Source organism: Elephas maximus, chromosome 17, assembly GCF_024166365.1.
Source record: "Elephas maximus indicus isolate mEleMax1 chromosome 17, mEleMax1 primary haplotype, whole genome shotgun sequence".
NCBI classification, from domain to species: Eukaryota; Metazoa; Chordata; class Mammalia; order Proboscidea; family Elephantidae; genus Elephas; species Elephas maximus.
The window spans coordinates 64,793,378-64,814,864 of NC_064835.1; positions in this window are offsets into that span (position 1 = coordinate 64,793,378).

Here is a 21,487-nt window from a genome sequence, read left to right on the forward strand (position 1 = left end):
TGATACGTTATCAGCCACTCAAAACATCAGGAAACTAGAATTCAATTAAAGCTTCTTGAGCTAAAAGCCCAACACTCTGAAAAACCTTTTATATGTCATTTCACATGGTTTGTGCTGGATTGCAGGAAAAAGATGAGGCAGTCCGATTCTGCAAAGATTACAGCCTTGGAGAGCCTATGGGGCAGTTCTACTCTGTCCTGTAGGGTTGCTATGGAACGGACTGGATGGCAGTGGGTTTGGTTTTTTTGAGTACTGGACTACTAACCTAAAGGTTGGTGTTAGTTAGCCAGTGCTGCCATAACAGAAATACCACCAGTGGATGACTTCAGCAAAGAGAAGTTTATTTTATCACAGTAAAGTAGGCTAAAAGTCCAAATTCAGAGCATCAGCTCCCGGGGAAGGCTTTCTCTCTCTGTCAGCTCTGGAGGAAGGAAGGTCCTTGTCCTCAATCTTCCCATGGTTGAGGAGGTTCTCAGGCGCAGGTGGTGGAATGAGGTCCCGGCTCTCTGCTTGGTTCCCTTTCCTATTATCTCTTGAGAGATAAAAGGTGGTGCAGGGCATACCCTAGGGAAACTCCCTTTACATTGGATCAGGGAGGTGACCTGAGTAAGGGTGGTGTTACAATCCCACCCTAATCCTCTCAACATAAAATTACAATCATAAAATGGAGGACAACCATGTAATACAGGGAATCATGGCACAACCATGTTGATACACACATTTTTGGGGGGACATCATTCAATCCATGACACATGGTTTGTGCTGGACTGCGGGAGAAAAATGAGGCAGTCTGATTCTGCAACAATTACAGCCTTGGAGACCCTATGGGGCAGTTCTACTCTGTCCTGTAGGGTTGCTATGAGTTGGAATGGACTGGATGGCAATGGTTTTGGTTTTTTTGAGTACTAGACTACTAACCTAAAGGTTGGTAGTTTGAATCCATCCAGCAGTGCCATGGAAGAAAGGCTTGGGATCCAAAAAGATTACAGTCAAGAAAAACCCATGTAGAAGTTCTATTCTGTAACACATGGGGTCACCAGGAGTCAGAATCAACTAGATGGCAACAGGTACACCTGTGTGGTAGATATTTTTAATACTCATTTTACCAATGAAAAACCCTGTATTGAGAGAAGTTGAATAACTTAAGGTTATTCTATTGCACCAATACAAAAACTCAATCACTGGGCAAAATCTGGTCAAATTGACACAAATCACACTATCTACCCTGCACCTCACACATTGGTTTCACCCAGCACCCAAGCAGATGTGTTTCTTTTATTCACATTATAATAAGCATAGGAAAGGATAGGGGAAAAAGTCTTTTTAAAAAATATACCTTATTAAATTTTTAATTAAAAATCTATTAAGTTCTCATATATAAAAATGGATTTATGGGCCCTCCAGTCTGTCTAACCAATGTATTTGTCTACCTATGGGTCAGTTCATTCATTAACTAATCAAATAAATATTACCTGAGGGCATATTCTGTGCCAGGGGTTTTGTTCTAGGCACCAGAGAACTAATGGCAAGCCAAAAGCACTAAGTCCTGCCTTCATGGCACATATAGCCTTAGTGAGGGAGACAGACAATAAACAAGTAAATATATAGTATGTCAGATGGTGATAAGTGCTATGGAGAAAAAATAAAGCAAGATTAGGACGCACGGCAGGCAGAGGTGAGGGAGGCCACAATTTGAAATCGGCTGGTCAAGTCCTTAAGACATCATGAAGAAAGCAGCATTTGAGCAGAAACCTGACTGAAGTGAGCAAATAAGTAGTAGAGATATCTGGCAGAAAGAGTGTTCCAGGCAGGGTAAACAGAAAATACAAAAGCTCTAAGGTGTAAGCCAGCTTTGTGTACTTGAGAAATAGCAAGAAGCCTGTCAAGGCCACAATAGCATGAGCAAGTGGGGACAGAGGGAATGAGGTGGAGGGGAATTGGGCATACTTACAGGCCATTTTAAGAGCTTTCATTGTTACAGCAAATAAGATAGGATAATTTTGAGCAAAGAACTGATGTAATTTGACTTATATCAAATACTTACTTTGTGCCACTATTCTAAGCATTGGAAGGCACATCAATGAACAAAAATCAAGTACCTGCCCTTACAGAGTTTATATTTTAGTGAAAATATTTTAGAGTTTACATTTAGTGGAAAGTTTACATTTTAGTGAAAATAATATGGTAACATAAAACGAAGAAAATAAAGCAGATAAAGAGAAAATGATGAAGCAGGGGCTGGAAAACACTTTTGATATGGTAGTCAGGGAAGTCCTCTCTCATCAGGTGACATTTGAGCAGAGATGTAAAGGAAGACGGGGGGAAAGCCATGCAGATACCCACAGGAAGAATTCTCCAACCAGAGGAAACATCAAGTGCAAAGATCCTGGGGTAGGAACAAGTTGGGTATTGGAGGAATAACAAGGAGGCCAGCTCAGCTGAGGTGGAATGATGGAGAAGAAAGACAACATGAGGATGGGGAAGTCATGAGGAACCAGATAATGCAGAGTCTTATAGGCCTCTTAAGACAAAGGGTAATATTGAATGAAACACTGGGTTAGGAATCACAAGAGTTACCTTTCTAGCTCCTACTCTGATACTAACCTCACTGTACATACTTCGGTTTTCTTTGAAGTAAAGAGGAACGGGAAGAGGGCTAGATTATCTTGCCCAAAGATGTCTGTAAACTGGAAGATGCTTATCAATATTCATGGCATTCCTAAGAAAAAGATTGGTTATCTTTGGTCTACTATATTCATGCCACTCCAAGCTTTTATGCCTTCTAATCACCCTAGACCACTTCCAGAAATTTGTCAATATTCTTTTTTCCCCCTGTAGTAAATCTTTTTATTTTATCTTTTATTGATCATATATACAGCAAAACATACACCAATTCAATGGTCTGTCTCTACACAAACAATTCAGTGAAGTTGATTACATTCTTCAAGTTGTGTAACCATTCTCACCCTCCTTTTCTGAGTTGTTCCTCTCCCATTTGCATAAACTCACTGCCCCCTAAGGTTCCTATCTAATCTTCTGAGTTGCCACTGTCACTTTAATCCCATACAGACAGTTCTTAAAAGAGCATAGTGCTCAAGGCAGACATTTCTTACTAGTTAAGTTAAACCATTGTTTCATTTTAAGAAGATTTCAGGGGATATTTTTGGTTTAAGTTTTAAAGATGATCTCAGAGCAATAGTTTCAGTGGTTCATCCAGCCCCTATGGCTCCAGAAAGTCTAGAATCTATGAGAATTTTAAATTCCGTTCTGCATTTTCCCCTTTTTGATAGGATTCTTCTACAGCATCTTTGCTCAAAATATTCAGTAATGGTAGCCAGGCACCATCCAGTTCTTCTGGTCTTGTGGCAGAGGAGGCAGTTGTTCATGACGGCAACACATTCCATACCCTCTGTTTTAGGCTAGGTTCTCTAGAGGAGCAAAACCAGTGAAGAATATATATATATTCTTCAAGTCCATGGGTAAGCCATCAGGCTGCAGGCTTCTCCTGACTCGAGTGGTTGCAGGGGCTCATGAATCAAAAATCAGCAGGTTAGGCAGAAGGCTGCTGGCTCACAGAGTTGCGGTAGCTAGCAAATTCCAAGATCTACAAGTCAGGCAGCAGGCTATTGGCTCACATCCCAACGACAGGAAGTCAGAGGATGACGAGTCGGATGCAGGATCCAGAGAAAGCTTTGCCAGACATCCATATATATTGCCTACAGGACATATATATCCCGGAGGAAACTGATTGGCTTTCAACTGATTGGTTGCTCACATCAGATCACAAAATGGAGGATGATTACATATATCTGACAAACTACTGAGAATCATGGCCTAGCCAAGTTGACACATAACCTTAACCATCACATCCTCCTTTTCCTGACTCTCCTTCCTCTGCTGCTCCGGGTGAATACAGACCAGTTGTCAAGCCTTGGATGGTCACTTGCAAGCTTTTAAGACCCCGGGCACTACCAATGCACTTGGAGATAGAACAGAAGTACTAAACATGTTAGTAGGCCAATTATCTCAGGTGTCCCATGAAACCATGACCCTAAACCTCCAAACCAAGGAACCAAATCCCATGAGGTATTTGACTGAACATAAGCAGCCTCAGCAGTTACTCTTATGTTGTTGTTGTTACAAGCATATCTATCACACAACTTTGCCAGTTCTTTTTACAGGTGTACAACTTACTGACAACAATTACAGTAATTGTCTGTGCAATCCCATCCTTAATCAATGCAATTGTTCCATCACCATTAGCCTCTCCCCTCCCTTTCCCCCTGCTTGCTGCCCCTGGTAACCACTAATAAACTTTAGTCTCTATACTTTGGCATTCTCTTGTTTTTTTATACAAGTGAGGTCATACAATACTCATCCTTTTGTGATTGACTTATTTCACTCAGCATAATGTCTTCAAGCTACGTCTGTATTGTAGCATCTATCAAGACTTTGTTTCTTCTACTCTTTGAGTAGTATTCCATCATATGTAGGTACCACATTGTTTTTATCCATTCATCTGTTGATGGGCATTTAGGTTGTTTCCACCTTTTGGCTATTGTAGACAGTGCTACAGTGAACATTGGTATACAAGTCTCTTTTTGGGTCTCTGCTTTCAAGTCTTTTGGATGTATGTCTAAAGGTGGAATTGCTGGGTCCTATGGTAGTTCTATTTTTAAGATTTTGAGGAACAACCACACTGTTTTCCACAACAGTTGTACCACTTTGTGTTCCCAGTAATAGACAAGGATTCCAATTTCCCCACATCCATGCCAACCTTTATTTTCTCGGTTTTTTTGATTGTTTTTCTTTGCTTTATTTTTAACATTAGCCATCCTAAAACCAAAAAACCAAAACGATACCTGTTGCCGTTGAGTTGATTCCGACTCATATCGACCCTATAAAACCCAATGCCATCGAGTTGACCCCATAGGACAGAGAAAAACTGCCCCATAAGGCTTCAAGGAGCAGCTGGTGGACTTAAACTGCTGACCTTTTGGTTAGCAGCCATAGCTCTTAACCACTGCACCACCAGGGTGGTGAAATAGTATTTCGTTGGGGTTTTGATTTGCATCTCTCTGATGGCTAATGCCATTATGCATCTTCTCACATACTTGGTGGCCATTTGAATGTCCTCTTTGGTGAAATGTCCCTACAAGTCCTTTGCCCATTTTATGACTGTGTTGTCTTTTTTGTTGGCAAATTACCAATATTATTGACATTAAAAAAAGGTGTCCTACTCCCCATTCTTTCCTTACCATCACGCTCTTCCACAATTCCCCATTGTTTTCTTTCACATACTCTGTTTTCTGCGTGGCCAGACAATAAATACTAAGCAGCTCTATCCAGCTCTATCTGAACTCTATTCAGAGCTCAGCTTTTATCTGCTCGGAACGTTCACAGCCCAATGCCTGAAAGTATTGAAAAAAAAAATAGTCATCACAAACGTTCTTCTGTGTGTCAATGGGGCTTTGTCTCAATGACATGAAGAATCTCATCACCATTTCAGCTCAAATGCAAGTGTTACAATACATAAAGTTCTGGAGCAATGACTGCCCTTCTGTCTTTAGAATCCAAATCTAAACTATAGGGATAGACACAGGGCCATGATGAAAAGTTTGAGAAATCCTGGTGCCATTTCCCGTCCTGCAAAATAACATAAACATCAAGAAAATTGGGTTCTTACTGATACTTGAATTTTGCAGTTTTTGTTCCAGGTTACAAGGTATCCGGATATATATATTACTAACACAAGAAAACAGGCAATTACTCTTCTGAGATTTTATCAAAGCTGATGCAATGATGACCAGACATCACATTGCCTCTTCTTGTTAAGGTAGTTTTTAAATATGTACACAATTCTTTCACACACTTCCCTTCAAGAACGAAGCAACTTCCCCTTTCCTCAAATGTGGGCCAGACTTAGTAAATTGTTTCTAATGAACAGAATGTGGCAGAAAGACATCCTATGACTTCCGAGGTTAGATCCTAAAAAGGATAACTTCTGCCTGTCTCTCCCTCCCTCTCTTGGATAGCTCCTTGGGGAAAGCCACCTTCCATGTTGTGAGAACATTCTAACAGGCTGTGGAGAAGCCAATAAGGGGAAGAATTGAAGCCTCCTGCCAACAACCACCACCAAATTGCCAGCCACTTCAATGAGCTACTTTAGAAACAGACCTTCAGTCTCAGTTCAGCCTTCAGATGACTACAGCCTAAGTCAACAACATTCTGAATACAACCTCATGAGATACCCTAAATAAGAACTGTCTAGCTAAGTTACTCCGGAATTTCTAATGCATAGAAACAGTGAGGATTAAAAAAAAAAAAAAGTATGTTATTATATTAAGTCACTAAATTTTAGAGTAATTTTTTTTAAAAAATAGCTATACCTAATTAAAAAAAATTTTTTTTTTTATACCTAATTAGTACACTGGTTATCTGTAGATTAGGGCCTCAACTCATTAAAAACATGATTTAAAAGTATGATGCTTCAATTAGTGAACAATGACATGAAATTTAGAAACAACAGGAGAATTTTAGCTTGAGCTTTAATTTAAGTGATATGAATAATTAGCTTCCTCAACAGTAAAATGTGAATAATCCTGTCATGGACTGAATTGTATCCCCCCAAAATATGTGTCTACTTGGTTAGGTCATGATTCCCAGTATTGTGTGGTTGTCCTCCATTTTATGATTGCAATTTTATGTTAAAAAGGATTAAGGTGGGATCCTAACACCCTTACAAAGGTCATATCCCTGACCCAATGTAAAGGAAATTTCCCTAGGGTATGGCCTGCACCACCTTTTATCTTACAAGGAATAAAAGGAAAGGGAAGTGAGCAGAGATGGGGGACATCACACCACCAAGAAAGAAGCACTGGGAGCAGGCTGTGTCCTTTGGACCCAGGGTTCCTGCACAGAGATGCTCCTAGCACAGGGGAAGGTGGATGACAAGGACCTTCCTCCAGAGCCAAGAGAAAAAGCCTTCCCCTGGAGCTGACACCCTGAATTTGGACTTTTAGCCTACTTTACTGTGGAGAAATAAACTTCTATTTGTTAAAGCCATCCGTTTATAGTATTTCTGTTATAGCAGCACTAGATAACTAAGAAAGAATTTGGTGCCAAGAGTGGGGTGCTGCTCTAACACATACCTAAAATGTGGAAGTGGTTTTGAAACTGTGAATGGATAGAAGAGCAGCAGCAGCAGACAGCCAGCAACTGCAGTGAACCAGCAGCAACAGAACCAGGAGACCAACACCAGACAGCACCGGAGCTGACCCATGGAGCAAGAGAGCTGAGTGCTTGTGCATAGGAGGCTTCTCGGTGGAGTGGGGTGCCTCTGGGCACTTTTTGGTGAAGCTAGACTTGCCGACCCACAGAGCAAGAAAGCCAAGTGCCTGTGCACAGGCGGCTTCCTGGCACAGTGGGGTGCCTCCAGGCACTTATTGGTGGAGCTACAGAGCTTCGGAGCACTTGCCTCAGCAGGGCAGATGTGGGAGTGAGGCCCCAGGAGCCAAGAGGCCCAGAAACCAGGAAGCAGAAGCTGAAGAGACAACACAAGAAGCCAAGCTGCCTCAGTCTCAAAAGGTATGGCCATGACCTCAGGAGTTTCAAAGGGTGGAGCCATGGTCTCTGGAGTTTCTAAGCATGGAGTTGCCACTCAGATGGACGAGCACTAGATAACTAAGATAGTGACCCTGCTGGCATTGCTTCCAGCATCACAGTAACATGCAAGCCACCACAGTACAATGAACTGACAGAAGAGTAGTGGACAACACACATAGATAAAGGTAAAATCTTGAACTGGCTGAGAAATCTAATAGTTTTTTGTTTGTTTTGTAGGTGTCTGGGAGGGCATACCAAAGACACTGTAGTATGTAAAAACAGTAGACAAGCTGGGGAAGTTCAGCATTTAGAAGTATTGCCTTTAAATGTCCATTTATGAATCCTGGTTTGTAAGAGGGATTTTTTTTTTAATTATAAAATTTAGATAAAATTAAAGAAAAATCTGATTTTTTTTCAAAATTCATTATCCGATTTTAAGTAAAAAATAAGTAAACTTCTAGGGCTGGGAATAGGTGGCATAGGATTGGAGGTGAAGTTATCAGAGAAGGAGGGAATAGAGGCTGCTAACATAGGTGAAAGAGAAACTGGTCACACAGCTTCCGAACTGCCTCAAATCCAGCAAACCTCTACCTTCTCTAATCTCATACTGAGTATACATAAGATAGTACAAATGTTCACCATGACCTCCTCCTATACTCAAAAATGCTTTAAGGAAAAGAAAATTGGAAGCATTCATAGAGCATTTTTAAATGCAGGAATTACCTTGGCATTAAACCAGAAGTAAAAGATTATTCATCACTTAACCCTCCAGAGCTCTAAGACAGTGGTTTACAAACTACAGGGTGCATTAGAACCACCTAGAGGGCTTGTTTCCATTTCGCTGCTATCCAAAAGGTCAGCAGTTCAAATCTACCAGCCCTCCTTTGGAAACCCTATGAAGCAGTTCTACTCTGTCCTACAGGGTCGCTATGAGTCAGAATTGATTCGATGGCATTGGGTTTGGTTTTGGTTTGGAGGGCTTGTTTAAAATCAGGTTGGTCTCCACCCCAGTCTCTGATTCAGTAGTCAGGGGCAAGGCCCCCTAAGTGATGCTGCTGTTTTGGGGGCCACACTTTCAGAATCACTGTACTAAGGTAATCTACTCAAAATATGGTCCTTGGTCAGGTAGACCAGTGCTGTGTAGGAAATGTTTGTTACCAGGCTGAGACAGAAATCAGTATGCTTTTGAAGACTTTTCTAGCAATTTAACATTACTATGCTAAATAATGGAAACACTGGTGGCATAGTGGTTAAGTGCTACGGCTGCTAACCAAGAGGTCAGCAGTTCGAATCTACCAGGCACTCCTTGGAAACTCTATAGGGCAGTTCTACTCTGTCCTATAGGGTCACTATATGAGTCGGAATCAACTCAAAGGCAGCAGGTTTGGTTTTTTGGTTTACGTTTAATAATAAGGAGGAAAAAAAAAAGGAGACAGAAGAAGAATTGACGTCTTTGAACTGTGGTGTTGGAGAAGAATATTGAATATACCACGGACTGCCGAAAGAACAAACAAATCTGTCTTGGAAAAAGCACAACCAGGATGCTAGTCTCACCTATTTTGGACATGTTATCAAGAAGGATCAGTCCCTGGAGAAGTACATCATGCTTGGTAGAGGGTCAGCAAAAAAGAGGAAGACCTTCAATGTGACGGATTGACACATGCTGCAACAATGGGCTCAAGCATAACAACGATTGTGAGGACGGCACAGAGTCGGGCGGTGTTTCGTTTTGTTATACCTAGGGTCGCTGTGAGTCTGAGCTGACTCCATGGTACCCAACAACATGTCAAGTTAACTACCCCACAAATTTTCCAAGGCTGTAATCTTTACTGAAACAAACTGCCACATCTTTCTCCCGTAGAGTGGTTGGTGGGTTCACAACAGTTTAACCACTGCACTACAAGGGCAGTGGTCGCCATGAGTCAGAATCAACTCGAGGGAATATGGAAACACATGGTCATTTTTCTAGTTATTCATTTCTATTGTATTTTCCGAAAGTATTTGTATGCTATTGACTAGAGTTTTTTTTTTTTTTTTTTTTTAGTTTGAGAAGCCCTGTTCAAAAATAACCTTAGCACAAAGACATGTGCCCTCTTTGGGATATAGAAGCTTCCTGTTGGTAGACCTCCCAGACCTGCCTCATGCGTTTCTTCTTTGTGCTGATCCTGATTTGAATCCTTGATAATAAAGCTGTAATCAGGAGGCGGGGCCAAGATGGCTGACTAGGTAGAAGCTACCTCGGATCCCTCTTGCAACAAAGACTCGGAAAAACAAGTGAATCGATCACACACATGACAATCTACGAACCCTGACCATCAAACACAGATCTAAAGACTTGACCTGAGTGACAGAGACTGAGAACGAACAACCACGGGGAAGCAGCGACTGTTTTCGGAGCCTGGAGCCCGTGTCCCAGTCAGGAAACCTTGGCGCCAGGCTTTGGACTGGGCGCAGGGGAGCTGAGCACGGCATCCTGAGACAGCGCAAACACGGGATGCAGCCCTACCACCCAGAATTGACCTCGGGGGAAGCCCAGCCAGTGCACGCAGGCAGTGCGGCGACGCGGCTGACAGGAGGAGAAGCCACCGGGAAGCAGCGACTGGTTTCAGAGCTGGGAGTGCAGCGTCCCAGCCGGGGAACCCTGGTGCTGGGCTTTGGACTGGGATGGGCTTTGGACTGGGAGCGGAAGAACTAACCACGGCTACTGAGACAGCGCAAGCACGGGACGCGGCCTGACCCTCGGGGGCAATCTCTACCCAGCCAGCGCACACAGTCAACACGCCCCTCGGGAATCTCAGATAAAACAGTCATCCCAAGCAAGATAAGTAACTTTGTCTATATTCTGGGGTGCTATTCTCTCCTATTTATCTGAACCCTCCGCTCCCCTTCCCAGGCGGCTTCATTAACATTGGAATTTCCTGAGCCAGAGAGTGAACTGCCCTGCAGTTTTTCTTTCTTTTCCTTTTTTTTTTTTTTTGGTCTTTTCCTAACCCATTCTACTGGCCTGAGAGAAGCAGCTACAAAAAACCCAGGGACCAAAAATCCTTCCCTAATTGGACTAAAAACAAGAACCAGCTCCAGCCAAGCACATGTGATCCACAGTCTTGGGCTTTCATCCCTACAGGGAACAAGGTGGCTATTATAATGCAAAGGCATTTCTGATAGGGATCTGACTGTAATTGTTTTAGCGGATTACTGGAAAGACAAGTTTCCCAGGTCTGATATCTCTGCGTATTCAACAGAGCCCTCACTGACCCACAACAGGGAACTGAGGGCTGAAGCTCCCCCCAGATCACCTAGCCTCCTGCCTTAGGGGTCTAAGGAGGGTGACAACTACCAATCTGTAGAGGTACTTGCATTGGGGGCCTGAGGTACAGCTGCAGAGCCCACCCACCAAAGTGCTTTAGGAATAGAGACATACCTACCTCACTGGCACTTGGCGGAAGCCTGTCAGCATCCTGCCCCGCCTGGAGTGTGAAACCCTGCTGCTACTAGAATCTGGTGCACACAACTATCACCACTACTTCTCTAGGTGGATAGGTGACAGTCTGCACCACACACTTGGTGTCACAAAATCAGATTCTACTCAAGAATAGTGAATGGACTCTTAGGCTTATACATCTGGTAATAGCCCAAACCAGCTGGTAATAGGACATAAGTGATTCAAGGGCTACAACAATCAAGACAGCGCAATCTAGTAGCCCATCTACGTATATTGAAAGAAAACAAAACAAGATAAGACTCGGTGAGCAAATATCACTACAATATCTTAGAGATGGCTCAGAGACAGCAGTCGATATCAAACCACATAAAGAAGCAGACCATGATTGCTTCTACAACTCCCCAAATTAAAGAATCAAAATCTTTCCCAAATGAAGATACAATCCTGGAATTGCCAGATACAGAATATAAAAAACTAATTTACAGAATGCTTCAAGACATCAGGGATGACCTCAGAAATTAAATAAGGCAATCTACAGAAAAAGCCAAGGAACACACTGATAAAGCAGTTGAAGAACTCAAAAAGATTATTCAAGAACATAGTGGAAAAATTAATAAGTTGCAAGAATCCATAGAGAGACAGCATTCAGAAATCCAAAAGATTAACAATAAAATTACAGAATTAGACAATGCAATAGCAAGTCAGAGGAGCAGACTCGAGCAGTTGGAATGCAGAGTGGAAAATCTGGAGGACCAGGGAATTGACAGCAATATAGCTGAAAAAAAATCAGATAAAAGAATTAAAAAAAATGAAGAAACCCTAAGAATCATGTGAGACTCTATCAAGAAGAATAACTTGCGTGTGATTGGAGTCCCAGAACAGGGAGGGATATCAGAAAACACAGAGAGAATAGCTGAAGATCTGTTGGCAGAAAACTTCCCTGACATCATGAAAGACGAAAGAATATCTATCCAAGATGCTCATCGAACCCCATTTCAGATTGATCCAAAAAGAAAATCACCAAGACATATTATCATCAAACTTGCCAAAACCAAAGATAAAGAGAAAATTTTAAAAGCAGCCAGGGATAAAAGAAAGGTCTCCTACAAAGGAGAACCAATAAGAATAAGTTCAGACTACTCAGCAGAAACCATGCAGTCAAGAAGGCAATGGTATGACATATATAGAGCACTGAAGGAGAAAAACTGCCAGCCAAGGATCATATATCCAGCAAAACTCTGTCTAAAATATGAAGGTGAAATTAAAACATTTATAGATAAACACAAGCTTAGAAAATTTGCAAAACCAAACCAAAGCTACAAGAAATACTAAAGGAAATTGTTTGGTCAGAAAACCAATAATATCAGATACCAGCACAACACAAGGTCACAGAACAGAACATGCTGATATCAACTCAAATAGGGAAATCACAAAAACAAATTAAGATTAATTTTAAAAAGAAAAAAAGGCTCAAAACAGGGAATCATTGAAGTCAATATGTAAAAGATCACAATAATCAAAAAGAGGGACTAAATACAGGTGGCATAGAACTGCCATATGGAGAGGGATACAAGGCAATATAGGACAATACAAGTTAGGTTTTTACTTAGAAAAATAGGGGTAAATATTAAGGTAACCACAAAGAGGTATAACAACTCCATAACTCAAAATAAAAACCAAGAAAAACATAACAACTCAGCATACATAAAGTCAAATACTATGAAAATGAGGAACACACAATTTACAAAGAAAAACGTCTCAGCACAAAAAAGTAAGTGGAAAAATAAAATTGTCAACAACACACATAAAAAGACATCAAAATGACAGCACTGAACACATAAAAAAAAACACATACTTATCTATAATTACCCTGAATGTAAATGGACTAAATGCACCAATAAAGAGACAGAGAGTCTCAGACTAGATCCATTAGAGAAATGCAAATTAAAACTACGATGAGATTCCATCTCACTCCAACAAGGCTGGCACTAATCCAAAAAACACAAAATAATAAATGTTGGAGAGGCTGCAGAGAGATTGGAACTCTTATACACTGCTGGTGGGAATGTAAAATGGTACAACCACTTTGGAAATCAATCTGGCATTTTCTTAAAAAGTTAGAAATACTACTACCATACAACCCAGAAATCCCAGTCCTCGGAATATACCCTAGAGAAATAAAAGCCTTTACACAAACAGATATATGCACACCCACGCTTATTGCAGCACTGTTTACAATAGCAAAAAGCTGGAAGGGACCAAGGTGCCCATCAACAGATGAATGGATAAATAAATTATGTTACCTTCACACAATGGAATACTACACATTGATAAAGAACAGTGAGGAATCTGTGAAACATTTCATAACATGGAGGAACCTGGAAGGCATTATGCTGAGTGAAATTAGTCAGAGGCAAAAGGACAAATATTGTATAAGACCACTATTATAAGATCTTGAGAAATAGTATAAACTGAGAAGAACACATACTTTTGTGGTTATGAGGCGGGGAGGGAGGGAGGGTGGGAGAGGGTTATTTACTGATTAGTTAGTAGATAAGAACTACTTTAGGTGAAGGGAAGGACAATGCTCAATACACAGAAGGTCAGCTCAACTAGACTGGACCAAAAGCAAAGAAGTTTCCGGGATAAACTGAATGCTTCAAAGGTCAGCGGAGCAAGGGCGGGGGTTTGGGGACTATGGCTTAAGGGGACTTCTAAGTCAACTGGCAAAATAATACTATTATGAAAACATTCTGAATCCCACTTTGAAATGTGGCGTCTGGGGTCTTAAATGCTAACAAGCGACCATCTGAGATGCATCAACTGGTCTCAACCCACCTGGATCAAAGGAGAATGAAGAACACCAAGGTCACACGATAACTATGAGCCCAAGAGACAGAAAGGGCCACATGAACTAGAGACTTACATCATCCTGAGACCAGAAGAACTAGATGGTGCCCAGCCACAACCGATGACTGCCCTGACAGGGAGCACAACAGAGAACCCCTGAGGGAGCAGGAGAACAGTGGGATGCAGACCCCAAATTCTCATAAAAAGACCAGACTTAATGGTCTTACTGAAACTAGAGGAATCCTGGTGGTCATGGTCCCCAAACCTTCTGTTGGCCCAGGACAGGAACCATTCCTGAAGACAACTCGTCAGACATGGAAGGAACTGGACAGTGGGTGGGAGAGAGATGCTGATGAAGAGTGAGCTACTTGGATCAGGTGGACACTTGAGACTGTGTTGGCTTTTCTTGTCTGGAGGGGAAATAGGAGGGTAGAGATGGTTAGAAACTGGCAAAACTGTCATGAAAGGAGAGACTGGAAGGGCTGACTCATTAGGGGAAGAGTAAGTGGGAGTATGGAGTAAGGTGTATATAAGCTTATAGGTGACAGACTGACTTGATTTGTAAACGTTCACTTAAAGCTCAATAAAAATTATTTTAAAAAGTAAATAACCTTAGCACCACTAACGCACAGGGTCCCACCTGACCGAAGAACGCAGAGCGCCCACTTAGGCCCACACAGGGTAAGGAGTAGGGCCAGGGCAGCTTCTACCAACTGGGGAAACCTGGGGTGTCCTAGAGGATAACCTGAGGCTGAGAATAATTTCAGCAGCCACAACACTGGCCTGAGATACAATTCCAACGCTCAAGTTTTCATCGTTCTGTATCCTCCCAGTGATGCCAGCACAGCACTGTACTATCACTGCAAGTGGCCAGAAGCAGCGCCCCGCGAAAAGGAGAAAAGATAGGGGGAACACAACACATCACCGTAGGCGCACACCTGTCAGAAAGGGTGGGAGGTTAGGTCAGTGCTTTTCCTAACCAAAGTTTGAAGCCGCCAGGGTATTTACACACTACGCGACTTATATCAACACACTAGATTCCTTCAGAGTGTTTTGTTTTAGCAAGGTGAGAAGCTAAGAAAAAGAAAGGAAAGACAGCTCGAACCCACCAGAGCAGACCCTACTGTTTTCTCTTCCCCTGCTGGCGCCTCATCGCGCCTGCGCGAAACCCCAGCCTAAAAACCAGACCGGAGCGGGCCCAAGTCTTCCTTCCCCGCTGGGTAAACAAAAACAGCCGCTCGAAGCTCGTGCGCTTGCGCAGCGGCTGTTTCGGCGCCCTTTGTGCGTGCGGGCGTCCTTACCCGCTACTAATATCGGATCTTTCCCGCAGGGCAAGGCCTGCTGAGGGCTGACGATCTTAGAAGCAGAATTGCCCATTCTTGGGACGGGAAAAAGTCTGTAGAAGAGCTAGTGAACCCTCTTCGTGGCCGAGAGCATGGGCGGGGCGCTAGGTGAAGGGCGCCGTGACTCAGAAGACCACAGGGGACAGCGGACCTGCAGCCGGCAGAGCCCGAGATTGACGCCCTTCGGAGGCGGCGGCGCGGGACCCGCTTGCGCTCCGACGCGCTGCAGGCGGGCGCGGGTCTCTGAGGCCGCGTGCGTTCCTGATGATGCCAGCGGCCGCCCTCGAGCCTAGGTTACCTAGGACGGCAGTTTGCTTCCTTAAAGACTTAAGCCTTGGGAACTCTACTCTGGCCTATAGGGTCACTATGAGTCAGAATTGACTCCTTGGCGAAGGTTTTTTTTTTTTTTTTTTGTATACATCTAACATACAGTATATTGTTATATTGAATGTATCTTCTCTTTCCTAGCTTCTTGAGAATTGCGCTTAGTTTTCCTTTTGGATGCGTACCTGGTGGTGTAGTGCTTAAGTGCTATGGCTGCCAACGAAAGGGTCGGCAGTTCGATTCCGTCAGGCGCTCCTTGGATATTCTATTGGGCAGTTCTACTCTGTCAAGAACGGACTGTTGGTGTGTTCTTTCCCTGAAGGGAGTATCTGGTCAAGGTGGCACCGAGCCATTTTTTTCTGGCTCTCTGCTGAAAGTACAAATGTACTAATTGTCGCACGAAGTACAGCGACAATGGCCAAGAGTTAATAATGCCTAGCCTTTGTGCTGTAATTTGATTTTAAAGTTTGTTCACATTTCATCATCTCCTTAGGGACTACTGGAATTTATGTATTATTTCCGCTGGAGCTATTACAATGATAAATTACTAAAAGAATTAGTCAAAAAACCAAAAACCAAACCCAGTGCCGTCCAGTCGATTCCGACTCATAGCGACCCTGTAGGACAGAGTAGAACTGCCCAATAGAATATCCAAGGAGCGCCTGACGGATTTGAACTGCCGACCATTTGGTTGGCAGCCGTAGCACTTAACCACTACGCCACCAGGTACGTATCCAAAATGGAAACTAAGCGCAATTCTCAAGAAGCTAGGAAAGAGAAGATACATTCAATGTAACAATATACTGTATGTTAGATGTATACCAAAAAAAAAAAAACCCTTGCCAAGGAGTCAATCCTGACTCATAGTGACCCTGTAGGCCAGAGTAGAGTTCCCAAGGCTTAAGTCTTTAAGGAAGCAAACTGCCACGTCTTTCTCGAATGGAACAGGTGCAACCACCAAACTTTGAGTTAGCAGCTAGAAGCTTAACCACTGCAGCACCTGGGCTCTTTGTTAAGGTACAAAACCCACTGTTGAAGAGCTGATTCCAACTAATAGCAACCCTGTAGGACAGATTAGCATTAGAACTGCCTCCCAGGGTTTCCAAGGAGCAGCTGCTGGATTCCATCTGCAGATCTTTTGGTTAGCAGCCTGAGCTCTTAGCTACTGTGCCACCAGGGCCCCAGGACTGTGTAAAAAAAAAAAAAAAATTTTTTTTTTTTTTTGGTGGTGTTAAAAACAGTAAGACTTTGACAATTAAAGCCAACAACTATGAAGAGAAAGCCAAAGATAGGGAGACAGAGAGAGACACGTTTGCAAAAGAAACAATTCTGGAGAAGCTATCAACTATAGCAAAGTGTTTTTTTTTTTGGCTTATAAGCCATTTATAATCTTGTGATAAAAGAAAGAATATAGTTTGTTCTTTGAAGATTATACACTCGCTCAGAAGAACAAGTCACATGGAATACACAAAATACAGGTCTTGGGGAAAAAGAAACTTTTAGGTTAAACATCTACCATCTGTTACTTCAAAGTGATCAAGTCCTTAGGAAAACAAGAAGGGGCATTCTTGAGAGATTAATGAAGCTGGTTCGCAGCGGTACATTTTAATGGTAAGATGCCCAGGGTTCTTGGAGTGTTGTCCAAGCTTCTGGGGAGTTGTTTAATTTTAACAGTAGATAGGTAATAAAATAAAAATTTTTTTTTTTTTTTAGGTAATAAAATATACTTTAAACCCATTGCACAGGAGGGGGGAATAGAGGAGCAAGGCACTCATACCATTAGTGCAGTTTAGGTGAATTTGATGGTGCTGTTGGATCACTGGAAACCCTGGTGGTGTAGTGGTTAAGTGCTATGGCTGCGAACCAAAGGGTTGGCAGTTCAAATCCGCCAGGCGCTCCTTGGAAACTATATGGGGCAGTTCTATTCTGTCCTGTAGGGTCGCTATGAGTCGGGATCGACTTGATGACATTAGCTTTGGTTTGGTTTTGTGGTCGGATCATTATTGTTGCTCAAATCAGAAGAAATAGCATTTGTTCCTCTGACAGATTTTCAGCCTAAATAAGGTGGATGTGAGACAGAGGTCTCCAGGCTACAGAAAATACCACTGTCTCAGGAAGCTTGGTTGGCATCCCCTGTAGCTTTATATTAAAATCCTGGTTCCCCTCTCCTTAACCACTGCCCACAATTAGAGGAACTTGATGGAAACTGGGTTAGGGGCCATGGTGACATCCAGTAACCTTTTAGCTCATTGAATACTTCATACATAGTAACTTCCCCACCTCTGGGTCGAGTTTAACAGTTATTGTCTGAACATGCGATGCATGAAGTTATTGTAAACCCCATTGCGCCTGTGAAGTATGATTAAGAATGTTGCTGATGTAACTTGTGTGAACTTCCTACTTGTAGGCCCCTTAAAAGCAACCTTCCCCCTCACCCTTGCTGAGCAGTCTTGGTGGCAGCAGCCCTGACTGTTCCTTTCCTTGTCCAACAAAATAAAGGCACATTTCTATTCTTCCACCTTGGTCTCTGGTTTGTTGGCTGAGATGAGCCATGCCGAGCAGAACCTGGGGTTTCCAACTGGCAACAGATGGAGCCAGGTAAGTAAACTGGGACTTCCATATGTAAAATTTTGGTTTTATACAATTGTTCTACCAAGTCCTGTTGCCATTGAGTTGATTCCAACTCATAGCAACCCTATAGGACAGAGTAGAACTGCCCCATAGGGCTTCCAAGGAGCAGCTGGTAGATTCCAACTGCTGACCTTTCTGGTTAGCAGCCCAGTTCTTAACCACTGTGCCACCAGGGCTCCTGTTCTACCAAAGTGGTGGATAATCCCTGATGAGGGAAGAAACTTCGAATTATACCCACAGAAATGAGAAAACTCTGACCCGCCCTCCCCCATGGGTTTAGTTATCTCCTTGTTTTAATGTGGTCTGGACTATAACATAAGAAGGACAGGAGGATTAGCCCTACTGTATTGTAGGATATTGCCAGACAAATAGCATTAAAGCATTTATTGTCTTATTTGTAATTTAGATTTCCCTTGGACAAAAGTGTACTTCAATATTTACTTTTTTTTTTTTTTAAGTCTTGTTTTGTTTTATGGGCCTGTCTAATCTTTGGCCGAAGGGTGAATCACAGGAATGACTTCATTACTGAGCTAAAAGGGTGTCCAGGGGCCATACTCTCGGGGTTTCTCCAGTCTCTGTCAGCCCAGTAAGTCTGGCCTTTTTTTGTGAGTTAGAATTTTGTTCTACATTTTTCTCTAGCTCTGTCCAGGACCTTCTATTGTGATCCATCAATATTTACTTTTCATTTGTTTTTGCTATAAGATTACGTGAAGTAATTTCTACAGTCCTTTCCTGAAAACACCCTAAACTGTCTCTTCTAGGCTTGTGAAAGCTTGGTCAAATGAGTAATTTGAAAAAAATAATAGTAATAATAAGGTCATTGTCTGTCAAAGGAAATATTCTGTTCTTTTACAAAATTGCTGCCTGTTGATATATACTGATTTGCTTTTTATATGTTTTCTAGTTGATTGTATGAAGTTAAGCAAATGCTAGAAATACTCGGCAACTAAGAAGTGAAAATTTTTTAATATCAAGGACAAGTACTTACGTAAAGTCAAATGAGAAAACACAACAGAACTACAGTATGATCTCAACTATACAAAAATACACATACAACCACTTGTACACTCATTGAAAAAAGACAAGAAGAAATAAAAATGTTTGCAGTTTTGTTGTTCAGGATAGTGGGATTCTGCTGATTTTTATTTCCTTTAAACTTCTTTGAAAATGTTATACATGGTTACAGTAAAGTGTTCCAACGGATATGTGTTCCTGCTATAATTATAAAAAATAAACATTTTTAAGGATGTGGTAATTTATTATTCAAAGTTTCTTTTTATAAAACTGGGGTTTCTTATTTCATTTACCAGAATAATAGCAAGAAAAGTTGCAACAAGCTTTTTGTTGTTGTTTTAAGGAGAGAATTAAGTATTCCTGCCCTCAATCATTCCATATTCACCACTGGAAATTCCTTTTCTTCAGACTCTCCACGTAGTTCCTTCTGAGCTCCTCTACACTGAGACAGTCTTTGCTTTACACACCTCCTGATCTGACATACACTGCTTTGATTTGTTACTTTTGTGATTAGGCTCCGGTCTTCCCACAAATTCTAACAATGTTTATTCCTTAGCACGCTGTGTAAGTATCCTCTGTGGTATAACAAAAAAAAAAAAAAAAAAAAAAATTTTTTTTTTAGGAAACCCAAAATGCAGCAGTTTAAACAGAAAAGTTTCTTTCTATATAACAATCCAGAAATAGGTGGTCAAGCGCTGGGTCTTCCATAATATCACATACAGGATCAGATCACATTAAGTGTACTATGGTGTTATGGATTGAATTTGTGTCTCAAAAAAATTTTGTCCCGTAAATCCTAACCTCTATGCCTGTGGTTATACTCTTATTTAGGAATGGGTTGTCTTTGTTAATGAGGCAGGATTTGTATAGGGTGTATCTTGAGTCAATTTCTTTTTAGATTTAAAAGAAATTAAACAAGCAAGAGAAGGAGAATTGGGGTAAAAGAGATGCTAAGTCATGTGAAGGTCTCTCAGAAGCAGAAGTTCAAAGAGACAAGGATCTTTCTCTAGAGCCGACAGAGAGAAAGGCCTTCTCCTAAAGCGAGCACCCTGAATTCTGAATTCTAGCCTCCAACTGTGAGAAAATAAATTCCTGTTTGTTAAAGCCATCCGCTTGTGGCATTTTGTTATAGCAACACTAGATAACTAAGACAGAATTTAGTACCAGAAGAATGAGGCGCTGCTGTAACAGATACCTAAAACATGGAAGCAATTTTGGAATTGAGTAATGGGTAGAGGCTGGAAGAATTTTAAGGTGCCTAGATTGCCTTGAATAGACTGCTGGAAGAATTATGGACATCAAAGGCAATTCTGGTGAGGGCTCATGTCTTGGTCATCTAGTACTGTTATAACAGAAATACCACAAGTGGATGGCTTTAACAAAGAGAAGTTCATTCTCTCACAGTACAATAGGCTAGAAGTCCGAATTCAGGGCACCAGCTCCAGGGGAAGGCTCTCTCTGTCAGCTCTGCAGGAAGGTCCTTGTGATGCTTTAGACTTCCCTTGGTCCAGGAGGATATCGGCACAGGAACCTCAGGTCCAAAGGACACAGTCTGCTCCTGGCACTGCTTTCTTGGTGGTATGAGGTCCCTGTCTCTCTCCGCTCGATTCTTTTACATCTCAAAAGAGATTGGCTTAAGACAGTATCTAATCTTGTAGACCTCATCAATATAACTGCCACTAATCCATCTTATTACATCTAGTGATAGGATTTACAACACATAGGGAAATCACATCAGATGACAATACTGGGAATCATGACCTAGCTAAGTTGACAGATATTTCCGGGGGAAAAAATTCAATCAATGACGGTGCAGAAGCAAGTAAGGAGAGCCACAGAGAAAGTCTCTATTGTCTCAGAGAATACGTATGGTGCCAGCAACAAAATGTTACTAGAAATGTGGACATTAAATGATTTTCTGGTGAGACTTCAAAAGAAAATGGTGAACATGTGGTTGGACAGGGGAGGAGTATGAGCAGTGGCAGAGAACTTGTTTTTATGCAGTGGCAGAGAACTTGTCTGAATTATGTTCAAATGTTTGGTGGATGGTAGAATTTGTAAGTGATGAACTTGGATTTTTGGCTGAGGAGATTTCTAAGCAATATCTTAAAGGGGCTGCACGGTTTCTCCTTGCTGCTTGTAGTAAAATGTGAAAGGAAAGGTATGGACTTAAAAATGAACTATGCTCAAAGAAAACAAAACTTATAAAGATTTGGAAAATTCTGTTGTACAAACTCAGGATATGTGTTCTAGAATTTTTACCAAGGACGAGTCTACA